This window comes from Aristolochia californica, unplaced genomic scaffold, assembly GCF_029961685.1.
Source record: "Aristolochia californica isolate CCGP_79_NKW_82.1479 unplaced genomic scaffold, dmAriCali1.0.hap1 SCAF_1, whole genome shotgun sequence".
Classification (NCBI taxonomy): domain Eukaryota; kingdom Viridiplantae; phylum Streptophyta; class Magnoliopsida; order Piperales; family Aristolochiaceae; genus Aristolochia; species Aristolochia californica.
In genome coordinates, this window is record NW_027181770.1 from 14,075,571 (window position 1) to 14,093,134 (window position 17,564).

Sequence of the window (17,564 nt, forward strand, 5' to 3'; positions counted from 1 at the left end):
ACGAGATAAAGGGAAAGTGAAAACTCAAGTTTTGATTTAAGAAAAAAGTATACATCTAAAAAAGAAAGGCACAATGCACAAATGTAGAGAGAAATAATTCCAAAAAGTGTCTGTAATATTTAGGGATAGTAAACTCTTTTTAGTTTTTATATATCAGGTTCTGCAATCGTCGGAAAAAAGGGGAAGGCGGGAGATTTTTAACTCACTATTGACTCCCAATCCTTAAGTCATTCCTTATAAAAATATAGCCCGTTACGTATGATAAATCTCTTTAATATCATCCATGATCGTTAGGTCAACTTTTTGTAAATGTGGCAAAATAATGGATTGTTGGACTCGGGTAAATATCCCTCTGCACGTTCATTTGTGAATTTAATGCTATTATCTTTAAAAGGTTTGGATCCATAGGTCATTTGAATTTTTAACATGTTTCAAGCATGACTATCCATTTTTTCAAACATGTGTAGAAAAACCTCTTTCTTATAAAATTCCAAGCTATTAGGGTTGAACAAGTGGGATTACCTAAACTTGGATAACAAAACTTTTGTGTTCATTTGTGGTGTGTAAATAAATTTTCTTTACTTATATTTGTTTATTCCTTTAAATTCTTTCCATACATCAACTCTAAAATTTTCATTTTGTTTTGATCTATTGGCCTTTTATCTCTTTTTTTTGTTTACGAGATGAACGGAAACTGAAAACTCAAATTTTGATTTAAGAAAAAGTATACATCTAAAATTGAAATTCACAATGCAAAAATGTTGAGAGTGATAATTCATAAAAGTTTCTGTAATTTTTAGGGATTGTAAACTCTTTCTAGTTTTTATATATCAGGTTTTGCATTAGTCGGGAAAAGGGGTAGGCGAGGTATTTTTAACTGAGTGTTGACTCTTAATCCATAAGTCATTCCTTACAAAAATATAGCTCGTTATGCATGATAAATAACTTTACAATCATCAATGATCGTTGGGTCATCTTTTTGTAAAGGGGCAAAATAATGGCTTGTTTGACTCGGGAAAATATCCCTCCACACGGTCACTTGAGAATTTAATTTTATTCCCTTTAAAAGGTTTGGATTCATAGGTCATTTGAATATGTAACATGTTTCAAGCATGCATATCCATTTTTAAATACATGTGTAGAAAAATCTCTTTCTTATAAAATTCCGAGCTATAAGGGTTGAACTAGTGGAATTACCCAAACTTGGATAACAAAACTTTTGTGGTCATTTGTGGTGTGAGAATAAATTTTATTTACTTAAAATTTTTTATTGCTTAAATTTTTTCCATACAGAAACTCTAAAATTTTCATTTTGTTATCATCTATTTGCCTTTTATTTCTTTTTTTTTGTTTACGAGATCAAGGGAAAGTGTAAACTCAAATTTTGATTTAAGAAAAAAGTATACATCTAAAATGGAAATTCACAATGCACAAATGTAGAGAGATAATTCCAAAAAGTGTCAGTAATTTTTAGGGATAGTAAACTCTTTTTAGTTTTTATATATCAGGTTCAGTAATTGTCGGGAAAAAGGGCATGAGGGGGATTTTTAACTGAGTGTTGAATCCCAATCCATAAGTCATTCCTTACAAAAATATAACCCATTATGTGTGATAAATAACTTTGCAATCATCTATGATCATTACATCAACTTTTTGTAAATGGGCAAAATAATGGTTTATTTGACTTGGGTAAATACCCCCCCACACATTTACCTGAGAATTTAATGTTATTCTCTTTAAAAGGTTTGGATTCATAGGTCATTTGAATATTTAAGATGTTTCAAGCATGCATATCAATTTTTTAAAACATGTGTAGAAAAATCTCTTTCTTATAAATTTTCGAGCTATTAGGGGTTAACTAGTGGAATTACCCAAACTTGGATAACAAAACTTTTGTGTTCATTTGTGGTGAGAGAATAAATTTTATTTAATAACAATTTTTTATTATTTTAAATTATTTCCGTACATAAACTCTAAAATTTTCATTTTGTTGTGATCTACTTTCCATTTATCTCTTTTTATTATTTACGAGATGAAGGGAAAGTGAAAACTCAAGTATTGATTTTAGAAACATGTATACATCTAAATTGGAAATTCACTATGCACAAATGTAGAGAGAGATAATTCAAAAAAGTGTCTTTAATTATTAGGGATTGTAAACTCTTTTTAGTTTTTATATATCAGGTTATGTATCGTTAGGAAAAGGGGGTGGCGTGGGATTTTTAATTGAGTGTTGAATCCCAATCCATATGTCAATCCTTACAAAAATGTTGTCCGTTACGCATGATCAATCACTTTACCATCATCTATGATCGTTAGGTCAGCTTTTTGTAAATGGGCAAAATAATGGTTTGATTCACCCGGGTAAATATCCCACCGCACGTTCACTTGAGAATTTAAATGTATTCTCTGTAAAAGGGTTGGATCCAAAGGTCATTTGCATCTTTAACATATTTCAAGCATGCATATCCGTTTTTTTAAAACATGTATAGATAAATCTCCTTCTTATAAAATTCTGAACTATTAGGGTTGAAATAATGGATTTGCCCAAACTTGGGTAACAAAACTTTTGTGTTCATTAGTGGTGTGTGAAAAAATTTTCTTTAGTTAAATTTGTTTCTTGCTTTAAATTATTTCCATTCATAAACTCTAAAATTTTCATTTTGTTGTTATCTATTTGCCCTTTATCTCTTTTTTTTGTTTACGAGATAAAGGGAAAGTGAAAACTCAAGTTTTGATTTAAGAAAAAAGTATATATCTAAAATAGAAATGCACAATGCACAAATGTAGAGAGAGATAATTCCAAAAAGTTTATGTAATTTTTAGAGATAGTAAACTTTTTTTAGTTTTTAACTGACTGTTGACTCCCAATCTTTAAGTCATTCCTTATAAAAATATTGCCCATTACGCATGATTAATCTCTTTAATATCATCCATGATCGTTAGGTCAACTTTTTTTAAATGGGCAAAATAATGGCTCTTTTGACTTGGGTAAATATCCCTCCGCATGTTCACTTGAGAATTTAATGTTATTATCTTTAAAAGGCTTGGATCCATAGGTCATTTGAATCTTTAATATGTTTCAAGCATGCATATCCATTTTTTCAAACATGTGTAGAAAAACCTCTTTCTCATAAAATTCCGAGCTATTAGGGTTGAACTAGTGGTATTTGCCAAACTTGGATAACAAACATTTTGTGTTCATTTGTGGTGTGTAAATAAATTTTTTTTACTTATATTTTTTCATTGCTTTAAATTGTTTCCATACATAAACTCTAAAATTTTCATTTTGTTGTGAACAATTTGCCTTTTATCTCTTTTTTATGTTTACGAGATGAAGGGAAAGTGAAAACTCAAATTTTGATGTAAGAAATAGTATACATCTAAAATGGAAATTCACAATGCACAAATGTAGAGAGAGATAATTCCAAAACGTGTTTGAAATTTTTAGGGATTGTAAACTCTTTCTAGTTTTTATATATCAGGTTCTGCATTTCTTCGGGAAAAGGGGCAGGCGAGGGATGTTTAACTGAGTGTTGACTCCCAATCCATAAGTCATTCCTTACAAAAATATAGCCCGTTACGCATGATAAATAACTTCACAATCATCTAGGATCGTTAGGTCAGCTTTTTGTATATAGGCAAAATAATGGCTTGTCAGACTCAGGTATATATCCCTCCGCACATTCACTTGAGAATTTAATGTTATTCTCTTTAAAAGGTTTGGATTCATAGGTCATTTTAATCTTGAACATGTTTCAAGCATGCAAATAAATTTTTTAAAACATGCATAGAAAAATCTTTGTCTTATAAAATTCAGAGCTATTAGGGTTGAACTAGTGGAATTACCAAACTAGGGTTACTAAACTTTTGTGTTCATTTGTGGTGTGAGAATAAATTTTCTTTACTTACATTTGTTTATTGTTTTCAATTCTTTGCATACATAAACTCAAAAAAATTCATTTTTTTGTGATCTTTTTGCCTTTTATCTCTTTTTTTTTGTTTACTAGATGAAGGGAAAGTGAAAACTCAAATTTTTATTTAAGAAAAAAGTATTCAACTAAAATGGAAATTCACAATGAACAAATGTAGAGAGAGATAATTCCGAAAAGTGTCTATAATTTTTAGGGATAGTAAACTCTTTTTAGTTTTTATATATCAGGTTCGGCAATTGTCGGGAAAAAGGGCATGCGGGGGATTTTTAACTGAGAGTTGACTCCCAATCCATAAGTCATTCCTTACAAAAATATAGCTCGTTACGCTTGATAAATCACTTTACAATCATCTATGATCGTTAGGTCAACTTTTTGTAAAGTTGAAAAATAATGGCTGGCTTGACACGGGTAAATATCCCTCCGCATGTTCACTTGAGAATTTAAAGTTATTCTCTTTAAAAGGTTTGGATCCATAGGTCATTGGGATCTTTAACATGTTTCAAGCATGCATATCCATTTTTTAAAACATGTGTAGAAAAATCTCTTTCTTATAAAATTCTGAGCTACTAGGGTTGAACTAGTGGAATTACCCAAACTTTGATAACAAAACTTTTGTGTTCATTTGTGGTGGATGAATAAATTTTATTTACTTAAATTTGTTTATTGATTTAAATTCTTTACATACATAAACTCTAAAATTTTCATTTCGTTGTGACCTATTTGCCTTTTATCTCTTTTTTTTTTTTTTTTTTTGTTTACAAGATGAAGGATAACTGAAAAACTCAAATTTTCATTTAAGAAAAAAATATTTATGTAAAATGGAAATTCACAAGGCCAAAATTTAGAGAGAGATAATTCCAAAAAGTGTCTGTAATTTTTAGGATTTATAAAGTCTTTTGAGTTTTTATATATCAGGTTTTGCAATCGTCAGGAAAATGGGCAAGCGGGGGATTTTAAACTGCATGTTGACTCCATATCCATAAGTCATTCCTTAAAAAAATATAGCCCGTTACTTATGATAAATCACATTATAATCAGCTATGATCGTTAGGTCAGCTTTTTGTAAATGGGAAAAATAATGGCTTGATTGTCTTGGGTAAATATCCCACCGCACGTTTACTTGGGAATTTAATGTTATTCTCTTAAAAAGGATTGAATCCATAGGTCATTTGCATCATTAACATGTTTCAAGCATGCATATCCATTTTTTAAAACATGTGTAGAAAAATCTCTTTCTTATAAAATTCCGAGCTACTACGGTTGAACTAGTGGAATTTTCCATACTTGGATAACAAAACTTTTCTCTTCATTTGTGGTGTGTGAATAAATTTTCTTTACTTACATTTTTTTACTACTTTAAATTGTTTCAATACATAAACTCTAAAATTTTCATTTTGTTGTGATCTATTTGCCTCTTATCTTTTTTTTTTTTGTTTACGAGATGAAGGGAAAGTGAAAACTCAAATTTTAATTTAAGAAAATAGTATTCATCTAAAATGGAAATTCACAAGGCCCAAATATAGAGAGTGATAATTCCAAAAAGTGTTTGTTATTTTTAGGGATTGTAAAAAAGTTTTAGTTTTTATAGACCAGGTTCTGCAATCGTTGGGAAAAGGGGAGGTGGGGGATTTTTAACTGCGTGTCGATTCCATATGCATAAGTCGTTCCTTACAAAAATGTAGCCCGTTACTTATGGTAAATCACATTACAATCAGCTATGATCGTTAAGTCAGATTTTTGTAAATGGAAAAAATAATGGCTTGTTTGACTCGGGTAAATATCCCACCTCACGTTCACTTGGGAATTTAATGTTATTCTCTTTAAAAGTTTTGGATCCATAGGTCATTTGCATCTTTAACATGTTTCAAGCATGCATATCCATTTTCTAAAACATGTGTAGAAAAATATCTTTCTTATAAAATTCCGAGCTATTAGGGTTGAACTAGTGGAATTTCCCAAACTAAGATAACAAAACTTTTGTGTTCATTTGTGGTGTGTGAATAAATTTTCTTTACTTACATTTGTTTATTGCTTTCAATTCTTTCCATACCTAAACTCTAAAATTTTCATTTTGCAGTGATATATTTGCCTTTCATCTTTTTTTTTTGTTTACGAGATAAAGGGAAAGTGAAAACTCATGTTTTTATTGAAGAAAAAAGTATACATCTAAAACAGAAATGCACAATGCACAAATTGTTTGACTCGGGTAAATATCCCACCGCATGTTCACTTGAGAATTTATTGAGCGTTTGTTATCCTCTTTAGAAGCTTCGGATCCATAGGTCATTTTCATCTTTAACATGTTTCAAGCAGGCATATCCATTTTTAAAACATGTGTAGAAGAAATCTCTTTCTTATAAAATTCCAAGCTATTAAGGTTGAACTAGTGGAATTTCCCAAACTTGGATAAAGAAAACTTTAGTGTTCATTTGTGGTATGTGAATAAATTTTATTTACTTGATATTTTATTTTTTTAAATATTTTCCTGACATAAACTCTGAAATTTTCATATTATTGAGATCTATTTGCCATTTTTTTTTACATTTTGAAGGGCGAGTGGAAACTCTAAGTTTTGATTTAATAAAAAAAGTGTACATCCAAAATGGAAATGCATAATGCACAAATGTAAAGAGAGATAATTCCTAAGAGTGTTTGTAATTTTTACGGATTGTAAGCTCTTTTTAGTCTCTATATCTCAGGTTTTGCAATCGTCAGGAAACGGGGGAAGCGGGGGATTTTTAACTAAGTCTTGACTCCCAATCCATAAGTCATTTCTTACAAAAATATAGCCTGTTATGCATGATAAATCACTTTACAATCATCTATGATTGTTAGGTCAGCTTTTTGAAAATGGGCAAAATAATGGCTTGTTTGACTCGAGTAAATATCCCACTGGACGTTCACTTGAAAATTTAATGAGTGTTTGTTAATCTCTTTAAAAGCATTTGATCCTTAGGCCATTTGAATCTTTAACATGTTTCAAGCATGCATATCCATTTTTTAAATATGTGCAGGAGAAATCTCTTTCTTATAAAATTCCAAGCTATTAGGGTTGAACTAGTGGAATTTCCCAAACTTGGATAACAAAAACTTTTTGGTTCATTTGTGGTGTGTCAATAAATTTTCTTTACTTACATATGTTAATTTTTTAAAAATTTCCTTACATAAACTCTAAAATTTTCATATTATTGTGATCTATATACCTTTTATTTTTTACGGTATGAAGGGAAAGCGAAAACTCAAAGTTTTGATTTAAGAAAAAAGTGTACATCTAAAATGGAATTGCACAATGCACAAATATAGAGAGAGATAATTTCAAAGAGTGTTTGTAATTTTTATGGATTTTAAGCTCTTTTTAGTTTCTATATCTCAGGTTTTTAGAATCGATGGGAAAATGGGTAGGCGGGAGATTTTTAACTGAGTGTTCACTCCAAATCCATAAGTCATATCTTAAAAAAATATAACCAGTTAAGCATGATAAATCACTTTACAATAATGTATGATTGTTAGGTTAGCTTTTTTTAAATGGGCAAAATAATGGTTTGTTTTACACGAGTAAATATCCCACCACACGTTCACTTGACAATTTAAAGAGCATTTGTTATTCTCTTTAAATGCTTTGGTTCCTTAGGTCATATGCATCTTTAACATGTTTAAAGCATGCAAATCCATTTTTAAAACAAGTGTAGAAGAAATCTTTGTCTTATAAAATTCCAAGCTATTAGGGTTGAACTAGTGGAATTTCCAAAACTTGGATAACGAAACTTTTGTGTTCATTTGTGTGTGATCAAATTTTCTTTACTTACATTTGTTATTGTTTAAAATTTTTTATACATAAACTCTAAAATTTTCATTTTGTTGTGATCTATTTACCTTTTTTTGTTTACAGGATGAAGGGAGACTGAAAACTCAAAGTTTAGATTTAAGAAAAAAGTGTACATCTAAAATGGAAATGCACAATGCACAAAAGTAGAGAGAGATTATTCCAAAGAGTGTCTGTAATTTTTAGGGATTGTCACCTCTTTTTAGTTGTTATATCTCAGGTTTTTCAATCGTGGGGAAAAGGGGGAGGAGGAGGATTTTTAACTGAGTGTTGACTCCCAATCCATAAGTCATTTCTTACAAAAAATATAGCCCGTCATGCATGATATTTCACTTTACAATCATCTATTATTGTTAGGTCAGCTTTTTGTAAATGGGCAAAATAATGGATTGTTTGACTCGGGTAAATATCCCACCGCACGTTCGCATGAGAATTTAATGAGCGTTTGTTATTCTTCTTTAGTAGGTTTTGATCCATAGGCCTTTTTCATCATTAACATGTTTCAAGCATGCATATCCATTTTTAAAACATGTGTAGAAGAAATCTCTTTCTTATAAAATTCCATGCTATTAGGGTTGAACTAGTAGAATTTCCCAAACTTGGATAACAAAACTTTTGTGTTCATGTGTGGTGTGTGAATAAATTTTCTTTACATACGTTTGCTATTTTTAAATTTTTTTTCCTTAGATGAACTCTTAGGATTTTTTTTACAGTATGAAGGGAGAGCGAAAACTCAAAGTTTGGATTTTAGAAAAAGGTGTACATCTAAAATGGAAATTCACAATGCAAAAATGTAGAGAGAGATAATTCCAAAGAGTGTTTGTAATTTTTCGGGATTGTAAGCTCTTTTTAGTTTCTTTAAAACATGTGAAGAAGAAATCTCTTTCTTGTAATATTCCAAGCTCTTAGGGTTGAACAATTGGAATTTCCAAAACTTGGTTAACAAAACTTTTGTGTTCATTTGTGGTGTGTGAATAAATTTTCTTTATTTACATTTTTTATTGTTATCAATATTATCCATACATAAAATCTAAAGTTTTCATATTGTTGTGATCTATTTGCTTTTTCTTGTTTACAGGATGAAGGGAGTGCGAAAACTCGAAGTTTTGATTTAAGAAAAATGTGTACATCTAAAATGGAAATGCACAATGCCCAAATGCAAGGAGAGATAATTCCAAAGAGTGTCTGTAATTTTTAGGATTGTAAGCTCTTTTTAGTTTTTATATCTCAGGTTTTGCAATCATGGGGAAAAAGAGTAGGCGGGGGATTTTTAACTGAGTGCTGACTCCCTATCCATAAGTCATTTCCTACAAAAATATAGCCCGTTACGCATGATGAACCACTTTACAATCATCTATGATTGTTACCTCAGCTTTTTGTAAATGGGCAAAATAATGGCTTGTTTGACTTGGGTAAATATCCCCCCACACGTTTACTTGAGAATTTAATGAGCATTTGTTATTCTCTTTAAAAGCTTTGGATCCATAGGTCATTTGCATCTTTAACATGTTTCAAGCATGCATATTCATTTTTAAAGCACGTGTAGAAAAAATCTCTTTCTTATAAAATTCCAAGCTATTAGGGTTGAACTAGTGGAATTTCCAAAACTTGGATAACAAAGCTTGAATAAATTTTCTTAACTTACATTTGTTATTGTTTTATATTTTTCCCATTCATAAACTCTAAAATTTTCATTTTGTTGTGATCTATTTGTCATTTTTTTTTACGGGATGAAGGGAGAGCTAAAACTCAAAGTTTTGATTTTAAAAAAAAGTGTACATAAAAAATGGAAGTGCACAATGCTCAAAAGAAGAGAGAGAAAATTCCACAGAGTGTTTGTAATTTTTAGGGATTTTCAGCTAATTTTTGTTGTTATATCTCAAGTTTTGTAATCAAGGTAAAAGGGGTATGCGAGAAATTTTTACCTGAGTGTTGACTCCCAATCCATAAGTCATTTCTTACAAAAATATAGGCCGTTACGCAAGCTAAATCACTTTACATTCATCTATTATTGTTAGGTCAGCTTTTTGTAAATGGGCAAAATAATGGCTTGTTTGACTCGGGTAACTATCCCACCGCACGTTTACTTGAGAATTCAATGAGCGTTTTTTATTCACTTCAGAAGCTTTGGATCCATAGGTCATTTGCATCTTTAACATGTTTCAAGCATGCATATCCAGTTTTAAAACATGTGTAGAAGCAATCTCTTTCTTATAAAATTCGAAGCTATTAGGGTTGAACTAGTGGAATTTCCAAAACTTGGATACCAAAACTTTTTTGTTCATTTGTGGTGTGTGAATAAATTTTTTTTATTTAAATTTGTTATTGTTCAAAAATTTTCCATACATAAACTCTAGAATTTTCATTTTGTTGTGATCTATTTGCCCTTTTTTGTTTACGAGAACATAGGAGAGCAAAAACTCAAAGTATTAATTTAAGAAAAAAGTGTACTTCTAAAATGGAAATGTACAATGCACAAAAGTAGAGAGAGATAATTTCAAAGATTGTCAGTGATTTTTAGAGATTGTCAACTCTTTTTAGTTGTTTTATCTCAGGTTTTGCAATCGTAGGGAAAAGGGGGAGGCGGAGGATTTTTAACTGAGTGTTGACTCCCAATCCATAAGTCATTTCTTACAAAAATATAGCCCGTTACGCATGATAAATCACTTTACAATTATCTATGATTGTTAGGTCAGCTTTATGTAAATAGGCAAAATAATGGCTTGTTTGACTTTGATAAATATCCCACCGCACGTTCACTTGAGAATTTAATGAGAGTTTTCTATTCTCTTTAAAAGCTTTGGATCCTTAGGTCATTTTCATGTTTAAAATGTTCCAAGCACGCATATCCATTTTTAAAACAAGTGTAGAAGAAATCTCTTTCTTATAAAATTCCAAGCTAATAGGGTTGAACTAGTGGAATTTCCCAAGCTTGGATAACAAAACTTTTGTGTACATTTGTGGTGTGTGAATAAATTTTCTTTACTTAATTTTTTATATTTTTAAACTTTTTTCCTTACATAATCTCTAAAAGTTTCATATTATTGTGATCTATTTGCCTTTTTTTTTTTTACTGTATGAAGGGAGAGCAAAAACTCAAAGTTTTGATTTAAGAAAAAAGTGTACATCTAAAATGGAAATGCACAATGCACAAATGTAGAGAGATATAATTCCAATGAGTGTTTTTAACTTTTAGGGATTTTAAGCTTTTTTTAGTTTCTATATCAAAGGTTATGCAATCGTCAGGAAAAGGGGAAGGGGGAGATTTTTAATTGAGTGTTGACTCCCAATCCATAAGTCATATCTAACAAAAATATAGACCGTTACACATGATAAATCACTTTACAATCATCTATGATTGTTAGGTCAGCTTTTTGTAATTGGGAAAAATAATGGCTTGTTTGACTCGGGTACCCACCACACGTTCACTTGAGAATTTAATGAGCATTTGTTATTCTCTTTAAAAGTTTTTATTCCTTAGGTCATTCGCATCTTTAACATGTTTCAAGCACGCATATCCATTTTTAAAACATGTGTAGAAGAAATCTCTTTCTTATAAAATTGTGAGTAATTAGTGTTGAACTAGTGGGATTTCCCAAACTTAGATAACAAAACTTTTGTGTTCATTTGTGGTGTGTGAATAAATTTTCTTTACTTATATTTTTTATTGTTTAAAATATTTCCATACATAAACTCTAAAATTTTCATGAAGTTGTGATCTATTTGCCTTTTTTTGTTTATGGGATGAAAGGAGAGCGAAAACTCAAAGTTTTGATTTAAGAAAAATACGTACATCTCAAATGGAAATGCACAATGCAGAAAAGTAGAGAGAGGTAATTCCAAAGAGTGTCTTTAATTTTTACAGATTGTCAATTTTTCTTAGTTGTTATATCTCAGGTTTTGCCATAGTGGGGAAAAGCGGGTGGTGGCGGATTTTTAACTGAGTGTTGACACCCAATCCATAAGTCATTTCTTACAAAAATATAGCCCGTTACGCATGATAAATCAGTTTACAATCATCTATGATTGTTAGGCCAACTTTTTTTAAATGGGCAAAACAATGGCTTGTATGACTCAGGTAAATAACCCACCGCAATTTCACTTGAGAATTTAATGAGTGTTTGATATTCTCTTTAGAAGCTTTGGATCCATAGGTCATTTACATCTTTAACATGTTTTAAGCATGCATATCCATTTTTAAAACATGTGTAGAAGAAATCTCTTTCTTATAAAATTCCAATCTATTAGGGTTGAACTAGTTGAATTTCCCAAACTTGGATAACAAAAATTTTGTGTTCATTTGTGGTGTGTGAATAAATTTTCATTACTTACATTTTTTATGTTCTTTTAAAATTTGTTTACATAAACTCTAAAATTTTCCTGTTATTGTGATCTGTTCGCCTTTTTTTTTATGGTATGAAGGGAGAGCAAAAACTAAAAGTTTTGATTTAAAAAAAGTGAACATCTAAAATGGAAATGCACAATGCACAAATGTAGAGAGAGATAATTACAGAGATTGAAAGCTCTTTTTAGTTTCTATATCTTAGGTTTTGCAATTGTCGGGAAAGGGGGAGGCGGAGGATTTTTAATTGAGTGTTGACTCCCAATCCATAAGTCATTTATTACAAAAATATAGCCCGTAACTCATGACAAATCACTTTACAATCATCTATGATTGTTAGGTTAGCTTTTTGTAAATGGTCAAAAGAATGGCTAGTTTTACTCGGGTAAATATCCCACTGCACGTTCACTTGAGAATTTAATGAGCGTTTGTTATTCTGTTTAAAAGCTTTGGATCCTTAGGTCATTTTGTGCAGAAGAAAACTCTTTCTTATAAAATTCCAAGCTATAAAGGTTGAGCTGGTAGAATTTCCCAAACTTGGATAACAAAACTTTGTGTTCATTTGTGGTGTGTGAATAAACTTTCTTGACTTACATTTGTTATTTTTTAAAAATTTTTACTTACATAAACTCTAAAAGTTTCAGATTATTGTGATCTATTTGCCTTTTTTTTTTTTTACCGTATGACGGGAGAGCGAAAAATCAATGTTTTGATTTAAGAAAAAAATGTACATCTAAAATTGAAATGCACAATGCCAAAATGTAGAGATCGATAATTCCAAAGAGTGTTTTTAAATTTTAGGGACTTTAAGCTCTTTTTAGTTTCTAAATCTCATGTTTTTCAATCATCGGGAAAAGAGGGAGGCAGGAGATTTTTAACTGAGTGTTAACTCCCAATCCATAAGCCATTTCTTACAAAAATATAGCCCGTTGCGAATGATAAATCACTTTATAATCATCTATTATTATTAGGTCAGCTTTTTGAAAATGGGCAAAATAATGGCTTGTTTGACCCGGGTAAATATCCCACCGCACGTTCACTTGAGAACTTAATGAGCGTTTGTTAATCTCTTTAAAAAATTTGGTTCCTTAGGTCATTTGCATTTTTAACATGTTTCAAGTATGTGTATCCATTTTTAAAACATGTGTAGAAGAAATATCTTTCTTATAAAATTCCATGCTATTAGGGTTGAACTAGTGGAATTTCCAAAACTTGGATAACAAAACTTTTGTGTTCATTTGTGGTGTGTGAATAAATTTTCTTTACTTACATTTGTTATTGTTTAAAATCTTTCTACACATACACTCTAAAATTTTCATTTTGTTGTGATCTATTTGCCTTTTTATGTTTACGAGATAAAGGGAGAGCAAAAACTCAATGTTTTAATTTAAGAAAAAAGTGTACATCTAAAATGGAAATGAACAATGCACAAAAGTAGAGAGATATAATTCCAAAGAGTGTCTGTAATGTTTAGGGATTGTCAGCTCTTTTTAGTTGTTATATCTCAGGTTTTGCAATCGTGGGGAAAAGGGGGAGGTGGTGGATTTTTAACAGAGTGTTGATTACCAATCCATAAGTCATTTCTTAAAAAAATATAGCCCATTACATATGATAAATCATTTTACAATCATCTATGATTGTTAGGTCAGCTTTTTGTAAATGGGCAAAATAATAGCTTGTTTGACATGGGTAAATATCCCACTGCACGTTAACTTGAGAATTTAATGAACATTTTTTTATTCTCTTCAGAAGCTTTGGATCCATAGGTCATTTGCATCTTTCACTTGTTTAAAGCACGCATATCATTTTTAAGACATGTGTAGAAGAACTCTCTTTCTTATAAAATTCCAAGCTATTATGGTTGAACTAGTGGAATTTCAGAAACTTGGATAACAAAACTTTTGTGTTCATTTGTGGTGTGTGAATAAATTTTCTTTACTTAAATTTGTTATTTTTTTAAAAATTTTCTATACATAAACTCTAAAATTTTAATATTATTGAGGTATTTCTGCCTTTTTTTGTTTATGGGATAAAGGGAGGGTGAAAACTCAAAGTTTTGATTTAAGAAAAAATTGTACATCTAAAATGGAAATGCACAATGCACAACTGTAAAGAGAGATAATTCCAAAGAGTGTCTATAATTTTTAGGGATTGTAAGCTCTTTTAAGTTTTATATTTCAGGTTTTGCAATCGTCGGGAAAAGGGGGAGGAGGGGGATTTTGAACTGAGTGTTGACTCCCAATCCATAAGTCATTTCTTACAAAAATATAACCCGTTATGCTTGATAAATCACATTACAATCATCTATGATTGTTAGGTCAGCTTTTTGGAAATGGGCAAAATAATGGTTTGTTTGACTCGGGTAAATATCCCACCGCATGTTCACTTGAGAATTTAAAGATCTTTTGTTATTCTCTTTAAAAGCTTTGGATCCATAGGTCATTTCCATCTTAAACATGTTTCAAGCATGTGTATCCATTTTTAAAACATGTGTAGAAGAAATCTCTTTCTTGTAAAAGTCCAAGCTATTAGGGTTGAACTAGTGGAATTTCCCATACTTGGACAATAAAACTTTTGTGTTCATTTGTGGTGTGTGAGTAAATTTTCTTTACTTAAAATTGTTATTGTTTTAAAATATTTGAACACTTAAACTCTTAAGTTTTCAATTTTTTGTGATCTATTTGCCTTTTTAGGTTACGGGATGAATGGAGAGCGAAAACTCAAAGTTTTGATTTAAGAAAAAAGTGTACTTCAAAAATGGAAATTCACAATGCAAAAATGTAGAGAGAAATAATTCCAAAGTGTGTCTATAATTTTTAGGGATTGTATGCTCAATTTATTTTTTATATCTCAGGTTTTGCAATCGTCAGGAAAAAGGGGGAGAGGAGGGGGATTTTTAACTGAGTGTTGACTTCCAATCCATAAGTCATTTATTATTAAAATATTACCCGTTACACAAGATAAATCACTTTAAAATCATCTATGATTGTTATGTCAGATTTTTGTAAATGGGCAAAATAATGGCTTGTTTGACTCGGGTAAAGATCCCACCGCACGTTCACTAGAGAATTTAATCAGCGTTTGTTATTGTCTATAAAAGCTTTGGATCCCTAGGTCATTTGCATCTTTAACATGTTTCAAGCATGTATATCCATTTTTAAAACATGAGTAGAAGAAATCTCTTTCTGGTAAAATTCCAAGCAATTAGGGTTGAACTAGTGAAATTTCCCAAACATGGATAACAAAACTTTTGTGTTCATTTGAGGTGTGTGAATAAATTTTTTTGACTTGAATTTGTTATTGTTTTAAATTTTTTCTATACATAAACTCTAAAATTTTCATTTTGTTGTGATCTTTTTGCCTTTTTTGTTTACAGATAAAGGGCGAGCAAAAACTCAAAGTTTTTATTTAAGAAATAGGTGTACATCTAAAATGGAAAAGCACAATGCACAAATGTAGAGAGAGATAATTCCAAAGAGTTTCTGTAACTTTTTAGGATTGTAAAATCTTTTTAGTTTTTATATCTTAGGTTTTGCAATTGTGGGGAAAAGGGAGAGGCGGGGGATTTTTAACTGAGTGTTGACTCCCAATCTATAAGTCATTTCCTATAAAAATATAGCCCGATACGCATAATAAATCACTTTACAATTATCTGTGATTGTTAGGTCAGCTTTTTGCAAAAGGGCAAAATAATGGCTTGTATGATTTGGGTAAATATCCCATCCTGCTTTCAGTTGTCAAATTATTGAGCGTTTGTTATTCTCTTTAAAAGCTTTGGATCCATTGGTCATTTGCATCTTTAACATATTTCAAGCTAGCATATCAATTTTTAAAACATGTGTAGAGGAAGTCTCTTTCTTGTAAAATTCCGAGCTATTAGGGTTGAACAAGTGAAATTTCCCATACTAGGAAAACAAAACTTTTGTATTCATTTGTGATGTGTGAATAAATTTTCTTTACTTGCATTTGTTATTTTTTTAATTTTTTTCCGTACATTAACTCTTAAATTTTCATTTTGTTGTGATCTATAATGCCTTTATTTTTACAGGATGAAGGGCAAACAAAAACTCAAAGTTTTGATTTAAGAAAAAATAGTACATCTAAAATGGAAATGCACAATGCAAAAATGTAGAGAGAAATAATTCCAAAGAGCGTTTGTAATTTTTACGGATTGTAAGCTATTTTTAGTTTTTATATATCAGGTTTTGCAATTGTCGGGAAAAGGGGGAGGCGGGTGATTTTTAACTAAGTGTTGACTCCCAATCCATAAGTCATTTCTTACAAAAATATAGCCTATTACGCATGATAAATCACTTTACAATCTTCTATGATTGTTAGGTCAGCTTTTTGTAAATGGGCAAAATATGGCTTCTTTGACTCGAGTAAATATCCCACTGCACGTTTACTTGAGAATTTAATGAACGTTTGGTATTCTCTGTAATAGATTTGGATCCATAGGTCATTGACTTCTATAACATTTTTCAAGCATGCTTATCCATTTTACAAACATGTGTGGAAGAAATCTCTTTCTTATAAATTTCCAAGCTATTAGGGTTGAACTAGTGGAATTTCCCAAACTTGGATAACAAAACTTTTGTGTTCATTTGTGGTGTGTGAATAAATTTTCTTTACATACATTTGTTATTGTTATAATTTTTTTCCATACATAAACTTTAATATTTTCATTTGTTGTGATCTATTTGGATTATTTTGTTTACAGGATGAAGGGAGAGTGAAAACTCAAAGTTAGGGATTGTCATCTACTTTTAGTTATTATATCTCAGGTTTAGCAATCATGGAGAAAAGGGGGAGGCAGGGGATTTTTACCTGAGTGTTGACTCCCAAACCATAAGTCATTTCTTACAAAAATATAGCCCGTTACGCATGATAAATCACTTTATAATCATCTATGATTGTTAGGTCAGTTTTTTGTAAATGGGCAAAATAATGGCTTGTTTGACTCGGGTAAATATCCCACCACACGTTCACTTGAGAATTTAATGAGCGTTTGTTATTCTCTTTTGAAGCTTTGGATCCATAGCTCATTTTCATCTTTAACATGTTTCAAGCATGCAAATCCATTTTTAAAACATGTGTAGAAGAAATCTCTTTATATTAAAATTCCAAGAAATTATGGTTAAACTAGTGGAATTTCCTAAACTTGGATAACAAAACTTTTGTGTTCATTTGTGGTGTGTGAATAAATTTTCTTTACTTACATTTGTTATTTTTTAAAACTTTTTCCATACATAGACTCTACAATTTTCATATTATTGTGATCTATTTGCCTTTTTTTGTTTACGGAATGAACGGCAAGCGAAAACTCCAAGTTTTGATGAGAATTTTTTATTCTCTTTAAAAGATTTCGATCCATAGGTCATTTGCATCTTTAACATGTTTCAAGCATGCATATCCATTTTTAAAACATGTATAGATGAAATCTCTTTGGAACAAGTGGAATTTC